The sequence below is a fragment of the Stenella coeruleoalba genome, assembly GCF_951394435.1.
Source record: "Stenella coeruleoalba genome assembly, chromosome: X".
Lineage (NCBI taxonomy): Eukaryota > Metazoa > Chordata > Mammalia > Artiodactyla > Delphinidae > Stenella > Stenella coeruleoalba.
The window spans coordinates 10,971,440-10,982,437 of NC_137152.1; the positions used below are offsets into that span (position 1 = coordinate 10,971,440).

At 39.8% G+C, this 10,998-nt stretch overlaps 1 protein-coding gene across 1 annotated transcript in view; it reads left to right on the plus strand.

Moving 5' to 3' along the window:
- The window catches only part of TCEANC (transcription elongation factor A N-terminal and central domain containing), a 30,126-nt gene extending 21,064 nt beyond the window's left edge, over window positions 1–9,062 (plus strand). The window contains exon 4 of the transcript XR_013825736.1: window positions 8,944–9,062. The gene's annotated coding sequence lies outside the window, so the exon portion shown is untranslated. The remainder of the gene's footprint in view (window positions 1–8,943) is intronic.
- Window positions 9,063–10,998: the final 1,936 nt, after the last annotated feature.

The following is a 10,998-nucleotide window of genomic DNA, read 5'->3' on the forward strand; positions in this document are numbered from 1 at the left end:
CATCAGATATACCATCAAGTATTAGGCTACGTGCTCAAACTAGCGTACAGACAATTGTCCAGTTGTCTTATAAACTTTCCCTTTATTTAGCATTTTCCATTTTCATGTTCAATAGCATTGTCACCAGAAATAAATAAGGAAAAGGAGATCAAAAACAAAATTCTGTTTGTTCACTGTTTTACTTGCTTGAAGACCCTACAAATATTTGATAAGGAATAGAATTTAAAGAGTTGCTTGGTGATTTCCTTGTTGTTTTTGTTTTGCTTTGTTTTTGCGGTACGCGGGCCTCACTGTTGTGGCCTCTCCCGTTGCGGAGCACAGGCTCCGGACGCGCAGGCTCAGCGGCCATGGCTCACAGGCCTAGCCGCTCCGCGGTATGTGGGATCTTCCCGGACCGGCGCACGAACCTGTGTCCCCTGCATCGGCAGGCGGGCTCTCAACCACTGCGCCACCAGGGAAGCCCTTCCCTGTTGTTTTAACTTAATTATCTATGCATTACAGACTGTACTTGGCTGTATGTCAGTAATTTTAAAAGTGGCTCTTTGAAAATAATCATCCCCAAATCATATATAAATACCCTATTTGCAACTTAAGAGTTTATTTTAACCTTATGTGTGTTTATTTTTTGTTACAATTCAGTGGTTTTAGTGTTTTCACAAAGTTGTACAACCATCACCATTATCTAATTTCAGAACATTTTCATCACCCCCAAAAGGAACCCTGTACCCATTAGCAGTCCCTCCTCATTCCCCCTCCCTCCAGCCCCAGGCAACTAATCATCTACACTCCGTCTCTATGGATTTGCCTTTCCTGGGCATTTCCTATAAATGGAATCATGTAATATGTGGTCTGTTGTGTCTGGCTTCTTTCACATGAGTGGTTTTTTGAAAACTCAAGTAGTAAACTAATTTACTAACCAAAGGAACTGTACTGACCTTTATTTAAAATGCAGCTTTAACTGAATTTACATAAATGATTTAGCATTTACACTGTCACAATTATACTTCTTCAAGCTTTTGTGTCAATAGTTGTTTTTGGTTAACCACATGCCAAACTTGATATTTTTTTAACATCTTTATTGGAGTATAATTGCTTTACAATGGTGTGTTAGTTTCTGCTTTATAACAAAGTGAATCAGTTATACATATACATATAACCCCATATCTCTTCCCTCTTGCGTCTCCCTCCCTCCCCCCCTCCCTATCCCACCCCTCTATGTGGTCACAAAACGCCAAGCTGATCTCCCTGTGCTATGTGGCTGCTTCCCACTAGCTGTTTTACATTTGGTAGTGTATATATGTCCATGCCACTCTCTCACTTTGTCACAGATTACCCTTCCCCCTTCCCGTATCCTCAAGTCCATTCTCTAGTAGGTCTGCGTCTTTAATCCCATCTTGCCCCTAGGTTCTTCCTGACCATTTTTTTGTTTGTTTTTTAGATTCCATATATATGTGTTAGCATACAGTATTTGTTTTTCTCTTTCTGACTGACTTCACTCTGTATGACAGACTCTAGGTCCATCCACCTCACTACAAATAACTCAATTTCGTTTCTTTTTATGGCTGAGTAATATTCCATTGTATATATGTGCCACATCTTCTTTATCCATTCATCTGTTGATGGACACTTAGGTTGCTTCCATGTCCTGGCTATTGTAAATACATAACTCTTTTTGAATTACGATTTTCTCAGGGTATATGCCCAGTAGTGGGATTTCTAGGTCGTATGGTGGTTCTGTTTTTAGTTTTTTAAGGAACCTCCATACTGTTCTCCATAGTGGCTGCATCAATTTACATTCCCACCAACAGTGCAAGAGGGTTCCCTCTTCTCCACACCCGCTCTAGCATTTATTGTTTGTAGATTTTTTGATGATGGCCATTCTGACCGGTGTGAGATGATATCTCATTGTACTTTTATTTTATTTATTTATTTATTTATTTTTTGCGGTACACGGGCCTCTCACTGTTGTAGCCTCTCCCATTGCGGAGCACAGGCTCCGGACGCGCAGGCTCAGTGGTCATGGCTCACGGGCCCAGACGCTCCGCGGCACGTGGGATCCTCCCGGACGGGGGCACGAACCCGTGTTCCCTGCATCGGCAGGCGGACTCTCAACCACTGCGCCACCAGGGAAGCCCCTCATTGTACTTTTGATTGTTGACCGTTCCTTCATGTGTTTGTTGGCAATCTGTATATTTTCTTTGGAGAAATGTCTATTTAGGTCTTCTGCCCATTTTTGGATTAACTCAATCCAAAATAGGGTTAAAAATTGTTTGGTTTTTTTTTTTTGATATTCAGCTGCATGAGCTGCTTGTAAAGTTTGGAGATTAATCCTTTGTCAGTTGCTTCATTTGCAAATATGTTCTCCCATGTTGAGGGTTGTCTTTTCGTCTTGTTTATGGTTTCCTTTGCTGTGCAAAAGTTTTGAAGTTTCCTTAGGTCCCATTTGTTTATTTGTGTTTTTATTTCCATTCCTCTAGGAGGTGGGTCAAAAAGGAACTTGCTGTGATTTATGTCATAGAGTGTTCTGCCTATGTTTTCCTCTAAGAGTTTGAAAGTATCTGGCCTTACATTTAGGTCTTTAATCCATTTTGAGTTTATTTTTGTGTATGGTATTAGGGAGTGTTCTAATTTCATTCTTTTATATGTAGCTGTCCAGTTTTCCCAGCACCACTTATTGAAGAGGCTGTCTTTCCTCCACTGTATATTCTTGCCTCCTTTATCAAAGATAAGGTGACCATATGTGCGTGGGTTTATCTCTAGGCTTTCTATTCTGTTCCATTGATCTATATTTCTGTTTTTCTGCCAGTACCATACTGTCTGGATTACTGTAGCTTTGTAGTACAGTCTGAAGTCAGGAAGCCTGATTCCTCCAGCTCCATTTTTCTTTCTCAAGATTGCTTTGGCTATTCGGGGTCTTTTGTGTTTCCATAAAAATGCTGAAATTTTTTGTTCTAGTTCTGTGAAAAATGCCAGTGGCAGTTTGATAGGGATTGCATTGAATCTGTAGATTGCTTTGGGTAGTAGAGTCATTTCCACAATGTTGATTCTTCCAATCCAAGAACATGGTATCTCTCCATCTGTTTGTATCATCTTTAATTTCTTTCATCAGTGTCTTATGATTTTCTGCATACAGGTCTTTTGTCTCCTTAGGTAGGTTTATTTCTAGATATTTTATTCTTTTTGTTGCAGTGGTAAATGGGAGTGTTTTCTTAATTTCACTTTCAGATTTTTCATCATTAGTGTATGCAAGAGATTTCTGTACATTAATTTTGTATCCTGCTACCTTACCAAATTCATTGATTAGCTCTAGTAGTTTTCTGGTAGCATCTTTAGGATTCTCTATGTATAGTATCATATCATCTGCAGACAGTGGCAGTTTTACTTCTTCTTTTCTGATTTGGATTCCTTTTATTTCTTTTTTTTCTCTGATTGCTGTGGCTAGAACTTCCAAAACTATGTTGAAAATAGTGGTGAGAGGGGACAACCTTGTCTTGTTCCTGATCTTAGTTGAAATGGTTTCAGTTTTTCACCATTGAGGATGACATTGGCTGTGGGTTTGTCATATATGGCCTTTATTATATTGAGGAAAGTTCCCTCTATGCCTACTTTCTGGAGGGTTTTTATCATAAATGGGTGTTGAATTTTTTTGAAAGCTTTCTCTACATCTACTGAGATGATCATATGGTTTTTCTCCTTCAATTTGTTAATATGGTGTATCACATTGATTGATTTGCATATATGGAAGAATCCTTGCATTCCTGGGATAAACCCCACTTGATCGTATGATCATGGTGTATGATCCTTTTAATGTGCTGTTGGATTCTGTTTGCTAGTATTTTGTTGAGGATTTTTGCATCTATGTTCATCAGTGAAATTGGCCTGTAGTTTTCTTTCTTTGTGACATCTTTGTCTGGTTGTGGTATCAGGGGGATGGTGGCCTTGTAGAAGGAGTTTGGGAGTGTTCCTCCCTCTGCTATATTTTGGAAGAATTTGAGAAGGATAGGTGTTAGCTCTTCTCTAAATGTTTGATAGAATTCGCCTGTGAAACCATCTGGTCCTGGGCTTTTGTTTGTTGGAAGATTTTTAATCACAGTTTCAATGTCAGTGTTTGTGATTGGTCTGTTCATATTTTCTCTTTCTTCCTGGTTCAGTCTCGGAAGGTTGTGCATTTCTAAGAATTTGTCCATTTCTTCCAGTTTGTCCATTTTATTGGCATAGAGTTGCTTATAGTAATCTCTCATGAGCCTTTGTTTCTGCAGTGTCAGTTGTTACTTCTCCTTTTTCATTTCTAATTCTACTGAGTTGAGTATTCCTCCTTTTTTTCTTGATGAGTCTGGCTAATGGTTTATCAGTTTTGTTTATCTTCTCAAAGAACCAGCTTTTAGTTTTATTGATCTTTGCTATCGTTTCCTTCATTTATTTCTGATTTGATTTTTATGATTTCTTTCCTTCTGGTAACTTTGGGGTTTTTTTTGTTCTTCTTTCTCTAATTGCTTTAGGTGTAAGGTTAGGTTGTTTATTTGAGATGTTTCTTGTTTCTTAAGGTAGGATTGTATTGCTATTAACTTCTGTCTTATAACTGCTTTTGCTGCATCCTGTAGGTTTTGGGTCGTCGTGTTTTCGTTGGCATTTGTTTCTAGGTATTTTTTTAATTTCCTCTTTGATTTCTTCAGTGATCTCTTGGTTATTAAGTAGTGTATTGTTTATCCTCCATGTGTTTGTACTTTTTACAGATTTTTTTCCTGTAATTGATATCTAGTCTCATAGCGTTGTGGTCAGAAAAGATACTTAATACGATTTCAGTTTTCTTAAATTTACCAAGGCTTGATTTGTGACCCAAGATATGATCTATCCTGGAGAATGTTCCATGAGCACCTGAGAAGAAACTGTATTCTGTTGTTCTTGGATGGAATGTCCTATAAATATCAATTAAGTCCATCTTGTTTAATGTATCATTTAAAGCTTGTGTTTCCTTATTTATTTTCATATTGGATGATCTGTCCATTGGTGAAAGTGGGGTGTTAAAGTCCCCTACTATGATTGTGTTACTGTCAATTTCACCTTTTATGCCTGTTAGTATTTGCCTTATGTATTAAGGTGCTCCTATGTTGGGTGCATAAATATTTACAATTGTTATATCTTCTTCTTGGATTGATCCCTTGATCATTATGTAGTGTCCTTCTTTGTCTCTTGTAATAGTCTTTGTTTTAAAGTCTATTTTGTCTGATATGAGAATTGCTACTCCAGCTTTCTTTTGATTTCCATTTGCATGGAATATCTTTTTCCATCCCCTCACTTTCAGTCTGTATTTGTCCCTAGGTCTGAAGTGGATCTCGTGTAGACAGCATATATATGGGTCTTGTTTTTGTATCCATTCAGCCAGTCTGTGTCTTTTGGTGGGAGCATTTAGTCCATTTACATTTAAGGTAATTAACGATATGTGTGTTCCTATTACCATTTTTCTTATTTGTTTTGGGTTTGTTATCGTAGGTCTTTTCTTTCTCTTGTGTTTCCTGCCTAGAGAAGTTCCTTTAGCATTTGTTGTAAAGCTGGTTTGGTGGTGCTGAATTCTCTTAGCTTTTGCTTGTCTGTAAAGGTTTTAATTTCTCCGTCAAATCTGCATGAGATCCTTGCTGGGTAGAGTAATCTTGGTTGCAGGTTTTTCCCCTTCATCACTTTAGATATGTCCTGCCACTCCCTTCTGGCTTGCAGAGTTTCTGCTGAAAGATCAGCTGTTAACCTTATGGGGATTCCCTTGTGTGTTGTTTTTCCCTTGCTGCTTTTAATATTTTTTCTTTGTATTTAATTTTTGATAGTTTGATTAATGTGTGTCTTGGCATGTTTCTCCTTGGATTTATCCTGTATGGGACTCTCTGTGCTTCCTGGACTTGATTGACTATTTCCTTTCCCATATTAGGGAAGTTTTCAACTATAATGTCTTTAAATATTTTCTCAGTCCCTTTGCTTTTCTCTTCTTCTTCTGGGACCCCTATAATTCGAATGTTGGTGTGTTTAATGTTTTCCCAGAGGTCTCTGAGAGTGTCCTCAATTATTTTCATTCTTTTTTCTTTATTCTGCTCTGCAGTAGTTATTTCCACTATTTTATCTCCCAGGTCACTTATCCATTCTTCTGCCTCAGTTATTCTGCTATTGATCCCTTCTAGAGAATTTCTAATTTCATTTATTGTGTTGTTCATCACTGTTTTTTTGGTCTTTAGTTCTTCCAGGTCCTTGTTAAACGTTTCTCGTATTTCCTCCATTTTATTTTCAAGATTTTGGATCATCTTTACTATCATTATTCTGAATTCTTTTTCAGGTAGACTGCCTATTTCCTCTTCATTTGTTACCTTGTTTTTACCTTGTGTTTTTATTTCTTTTTACCTTGTGTTTTTACCTTGTTCCTTCATCTGCTGTTTGTTTCTTTGTCTTCTCATTTTGCTTAACTTACTGTGTTTGGGATCTTTTCATAGGCTGCAGGTTCATAGTTCCCGTTGTTTTTGGTGTCTGTCCCCAGTGGCTAAGGTAGGTTCAGTGGGTTGTGTAGGCTTCCTGGTGGAGGGGACTAGTGCCTGTGTTCTGGTGGATGAGGCTGGACCTTGTCTTTCTGATGGGCAGGTCCACGTCTGGTGGTGTGTTTTGGGGTGTCTGTGGCCTTATTATGATTTTAGGCAGCCTCTCTGCTAATGGATGGGGTTGTGTTCCTGTCTTGCTAGTTGTTTGGCATGGGGTATCCAGCACTGGAGCTTGCTGGTCATTGAGTGCAGTTGGGTCTTGGCGTTGAGATGGAGATCTCTGGGAGATTTTTGCCATTTGATATTACGTGGAGCTGGGAGGTCTCTTGTGGACCAGTGTCCTGAACTTGGCTCTCCCACCTCAGGCACAGCCCTGACTCCTGGCTGGAGCACCAAGAGCCTGTCATCCACATGGTTCAGAATAAAAGAGAGAAAAAGAAAGAAAGAAAGAAAGAGAGAGAGAGAGAGAGAGAGAGAGGGAGGGAGGGAGGGGGAGAGAGAGAGAGTGGGAGGGAGGGAGGAAGGAAGGAAGAAAGGAAGGAAGAAAGAAGAAGATAAAATAAAATGTTATTAAAATAAAAAATAATTATTAAAAAAATTTTTAAGTAATAAAAAAAGAAAGAAAGAAAGAAGAGAGCAACCAACCCAAAAATCAAATCCACCAATGATAACAAGCACTAAAAACTCTACTAAAAAAAACAGACAGACAGAACCCTAGGAGAAATGGTAAAAGCAAAGCTATGCAGACAAAATCTCCCACAGAAGCATACACATACACACTCACAAAAAGAGGAAAAGGGGAAAAAATAATAAATCTTCTTCTCAAAGCCCACCTCCTCAATTTGGGATGATTCGTTGTCTATTCAGGTATTCCACAGATGCAGGTACATCAAGTTGATTGTGGAGATTTAATCTGCTGCTCCTGAGGCTGCTGGGAGAGATTTCCCTGTCTCTGCTTTGTTCGCACAGCTCCCTGGGTTCAGCTTTGGATGTGGCCCCGCCTCTGCGTGTAGGTCACCTGAGGGCGTCTGTTCTTCGCTCAGACAGGACGGGGTTAAAGGAGCCGCTGATTCGGGGGCTCTGGCTCACTCAGGCCGGGGGGAGGGAGGGGTGCGGATGCGGGGCGAGCCTGTGGCGGCAGAGGCCGGCATGTCGTTGCAGCAGCCTGAGGCACGCTGTGCGTTCTCGCGGGGAAGTTGTCCCTGGATACAACGGGACCCTGGCCGTGGCGGGCTGCACAGGCTTCCGGGTAGGGAGGTGTGGAGAGTGACCTGTGCTCGCACACAGGCTTGTTGGTGGCGGCAGCAGCAGCCTTAGCGTCCCGTGCCCGTCTCTGGGGTCCACTCTGATAGTCGTGGCTCTCACCCGTCTCTGGAGCTCCTTTAAGCAGCCCAAACTTGACATTTTGAAAGCAAAAAAAAAAAAAAAAACAAACAAAAAAAACCCCTCTTATCTCTAAGGTAAAGGTCATAAAATTCTTTTTCTTTAAGAAAAAGGAAATTTGGGTATTTTCCCCTAGTTTCTTAATTTAGTTGACAAAGATGAGTTCAATCAAATGTCATCACTCTAACCGTTGTAAGGACTAAAGTTGGGAATTCTTAGCAACATATTGGATCAATCTCTCCTCCCCTGCACATCTCCATCTAAACACACATACCCTGTGGTGTAAAATTATTGTGCATTTGAATTGTATGCCTTGTTGTAAAGTGGTCCCTTCCTCACATTTTCATAGGCTGAATTACATTATATCTCTAGGGTGGGGGATTTCACACTTAGCTAATCCTATGAATTTTTCTCTATTGTATCTCTATTTTATCATTGCCTTATATTATTTGTGGACATGTTTTTTTCCCTTGAATTGTCCATCAAGTTTTTAGTTGTATTTATATCCTTCAAAGCCCAGAGGCTAACTCTGGGCATGGTAGATGCTTAATGAAACTTTGTAAAATAGGTTTTTACTTAGAGCGGAATTTCAATATGAGTTCATATGTGTTTCTGTTCTGCATATTCCACCCCACACTTTGGAAGCCCGCATCCAACTTTAATAAACTAGATCAAATGTTACTGTTGTTCATGTTTCAAACTCAGTCTCCAGAAAAGGAACTTATTCAAAATCAATTTATTTCATTGATGTTATGCAATTTGAAACTTATCAAATTAATAAAACAAAGCCCTGAGTTGTAAGAGTTGTGTTATATTGTGTTACTGTTCAAATATTTGGTGACCCTCCCAGTGGGCCAGTTCTAGAACACCACACCACTCAGATCAGATTTGCCATGTGACTTGCAGTGCCCCTCCCTTTGCAAGGATTGTACATCCCAGTGTGTGACATGCTTTTTAGCCAATGACATGGGTGGAAATGATGAACACTGCTTCTGCGTGGAAGCTTTGAGAGCCAGCAGGGGTATTACTTTGATCTCTCTTCTTTCAGTCAATGAGATATATCAGACAGAGGCTGCTCCGCTAGCTCAGGTTCATCAGTTTGGGTCCAGAGGGATGATGACATGGAACGGAACCACAGCTGACCCATAATGGACATTAAGGTAAGGAATAAATCTTGTTTTTGTAAGCCACGGAGATTTGAGGAGGGGTCATTTTTTCTACCACTGCATGGCTTAGCTTAAGCTGGCTGATCCAAAAGTGTTAAGAGAGTGTTAACAGCTTATGGAAAACCCAAATGAACTTTGTGGCCAACCCAATAGTTGCAAATAAAGACATCAACTCCTTCTAACTTAGAAAAGGAGTTTCTTGGGGAGATGCTGGGTAGCTCTTAGAGGCAAGGCTGGAGTGTTGAGTTTGGACAGTGGGCAGGAAAACAGGAATCCAGATCATGAATGGCTTAATTAAGATGCTGTCACTGCTATAGGTACTAGATCCTGCCACTGGCATCATCACCACTGTCATTATCTGTGGTCACTGGGTACCAGGGGCCACCACTACCCATGGCAGAATGAACTCTGAGCTGTTCCAGCATCTCTGTGTTGCTTTCCCAAGACTCAGATCTTCAAAGAGAGGATCTGATTGGCCGGAGTATCACATTGGTGGTTAGGATTTCAACCTATGAATTTTGGGGGGATACGCACTTTCAGTCTATAGCAAGGCAAGTTGTTAAACTCTTTGAATGATAAGTTTTCTATGGAGTCCTTTGCATTTTCTAAGCATATCATCTGTGCTTAATACAGTTTTGTTTCTCCCTTTGCAATCATGATACTTGTTCTTTTATTTCTGTGTGCTAAGACCTTCAGTGCAATGTTGAAGAGACATACTTATCTTTGCCCTGCTTTAAAGGGCATACTTACAGAGTTTAACTATTAAGAATGAATGATGTTTTGGTATAGGTTTTCAGTAGATATTCTCTATGAGGTTAAGAACCTTCCCTTTTATTCCTGCTTTGCTGAGATTGTCACGAATGGTTGTTGAATTTTATTGAATGCATTTTTTTCTTCGTCTATTGATTTGATTGTATGTTTTTTCCCTCTTTCAAACTGTTAATGTTAAACCACCCTTGCATTCCTGAGATACATTTAAATTGTCATAACATATTCAATTCTATTGTTTTGTTTTCTCTTGACTATGTGTCACTTTTTGCTGCTTCTTGGCATGTCTAATATTTTTTTGTTGCATGCTGTGCATTGTGTATAAATGAAACATAAATGGTCTAGATAATATCTTTCACCATTGAGAGTTCCCACAGTCCTTCATTAGGCAGACAGGGTGAGGGATTTATCACTTTAATCCAATCAGGGATTGAGTTTAGGCTGAGCCTAGCTACAGCTGTGGCCAGCAGCCTGAACCGGCATGGATTATTTATGCCTATGTGGATGGCACTGACAGGAGGATGTGAGAGGAAAGAAGTTGCTTATGTGAGCACAATAGTCGTCTCAGCTTTTACACTGAAAAGGTCAAGAAAGCTGTTGATGGGCATTGGGTACTCAGACGTATGGCAACGGGGAGGTGGGAAGAGCACACTTCAGCATTACTGTCCTGAGTTCTAGGAGCGGCTCAAACTTTTATATGTTTCTGTGGATTCGGAAGGGCTTCTGTCTGAAGGAAAGAGTTGGTAAGATAACTGGATTTTTGTCTGGCCCTTACCATTGAAGCCTAAGGCAAAGATTACATTTGGATGTCATAGAAAGTATTTCGAAAGGTTGCTTAAAATTGCTTCATTAAAAATTTTCCACTTACTGCTCAAAAGCATATTGTAACATGGGATTCAAAAATTCAATAAAAATTACCCAGATTTCTACTCCCCTAACAATTCAGCTGTTTTGAGTTTCCTACTTCCTTTCCATTCTTTTTTTTTAATAAACACTCACGTGCACAAACACCCATACAAACACACACAAACATACTATTTACATATCGTAACCATGGTGTGCCTGGGATTTTCCTCCTACTGCCTTTAAAGGTGAAGTTCAGTTTATGACTCACATTCACCAGGACATCAGGAAAGGGATCAAATTCCCCACTTCATTCCTGAAGGTTA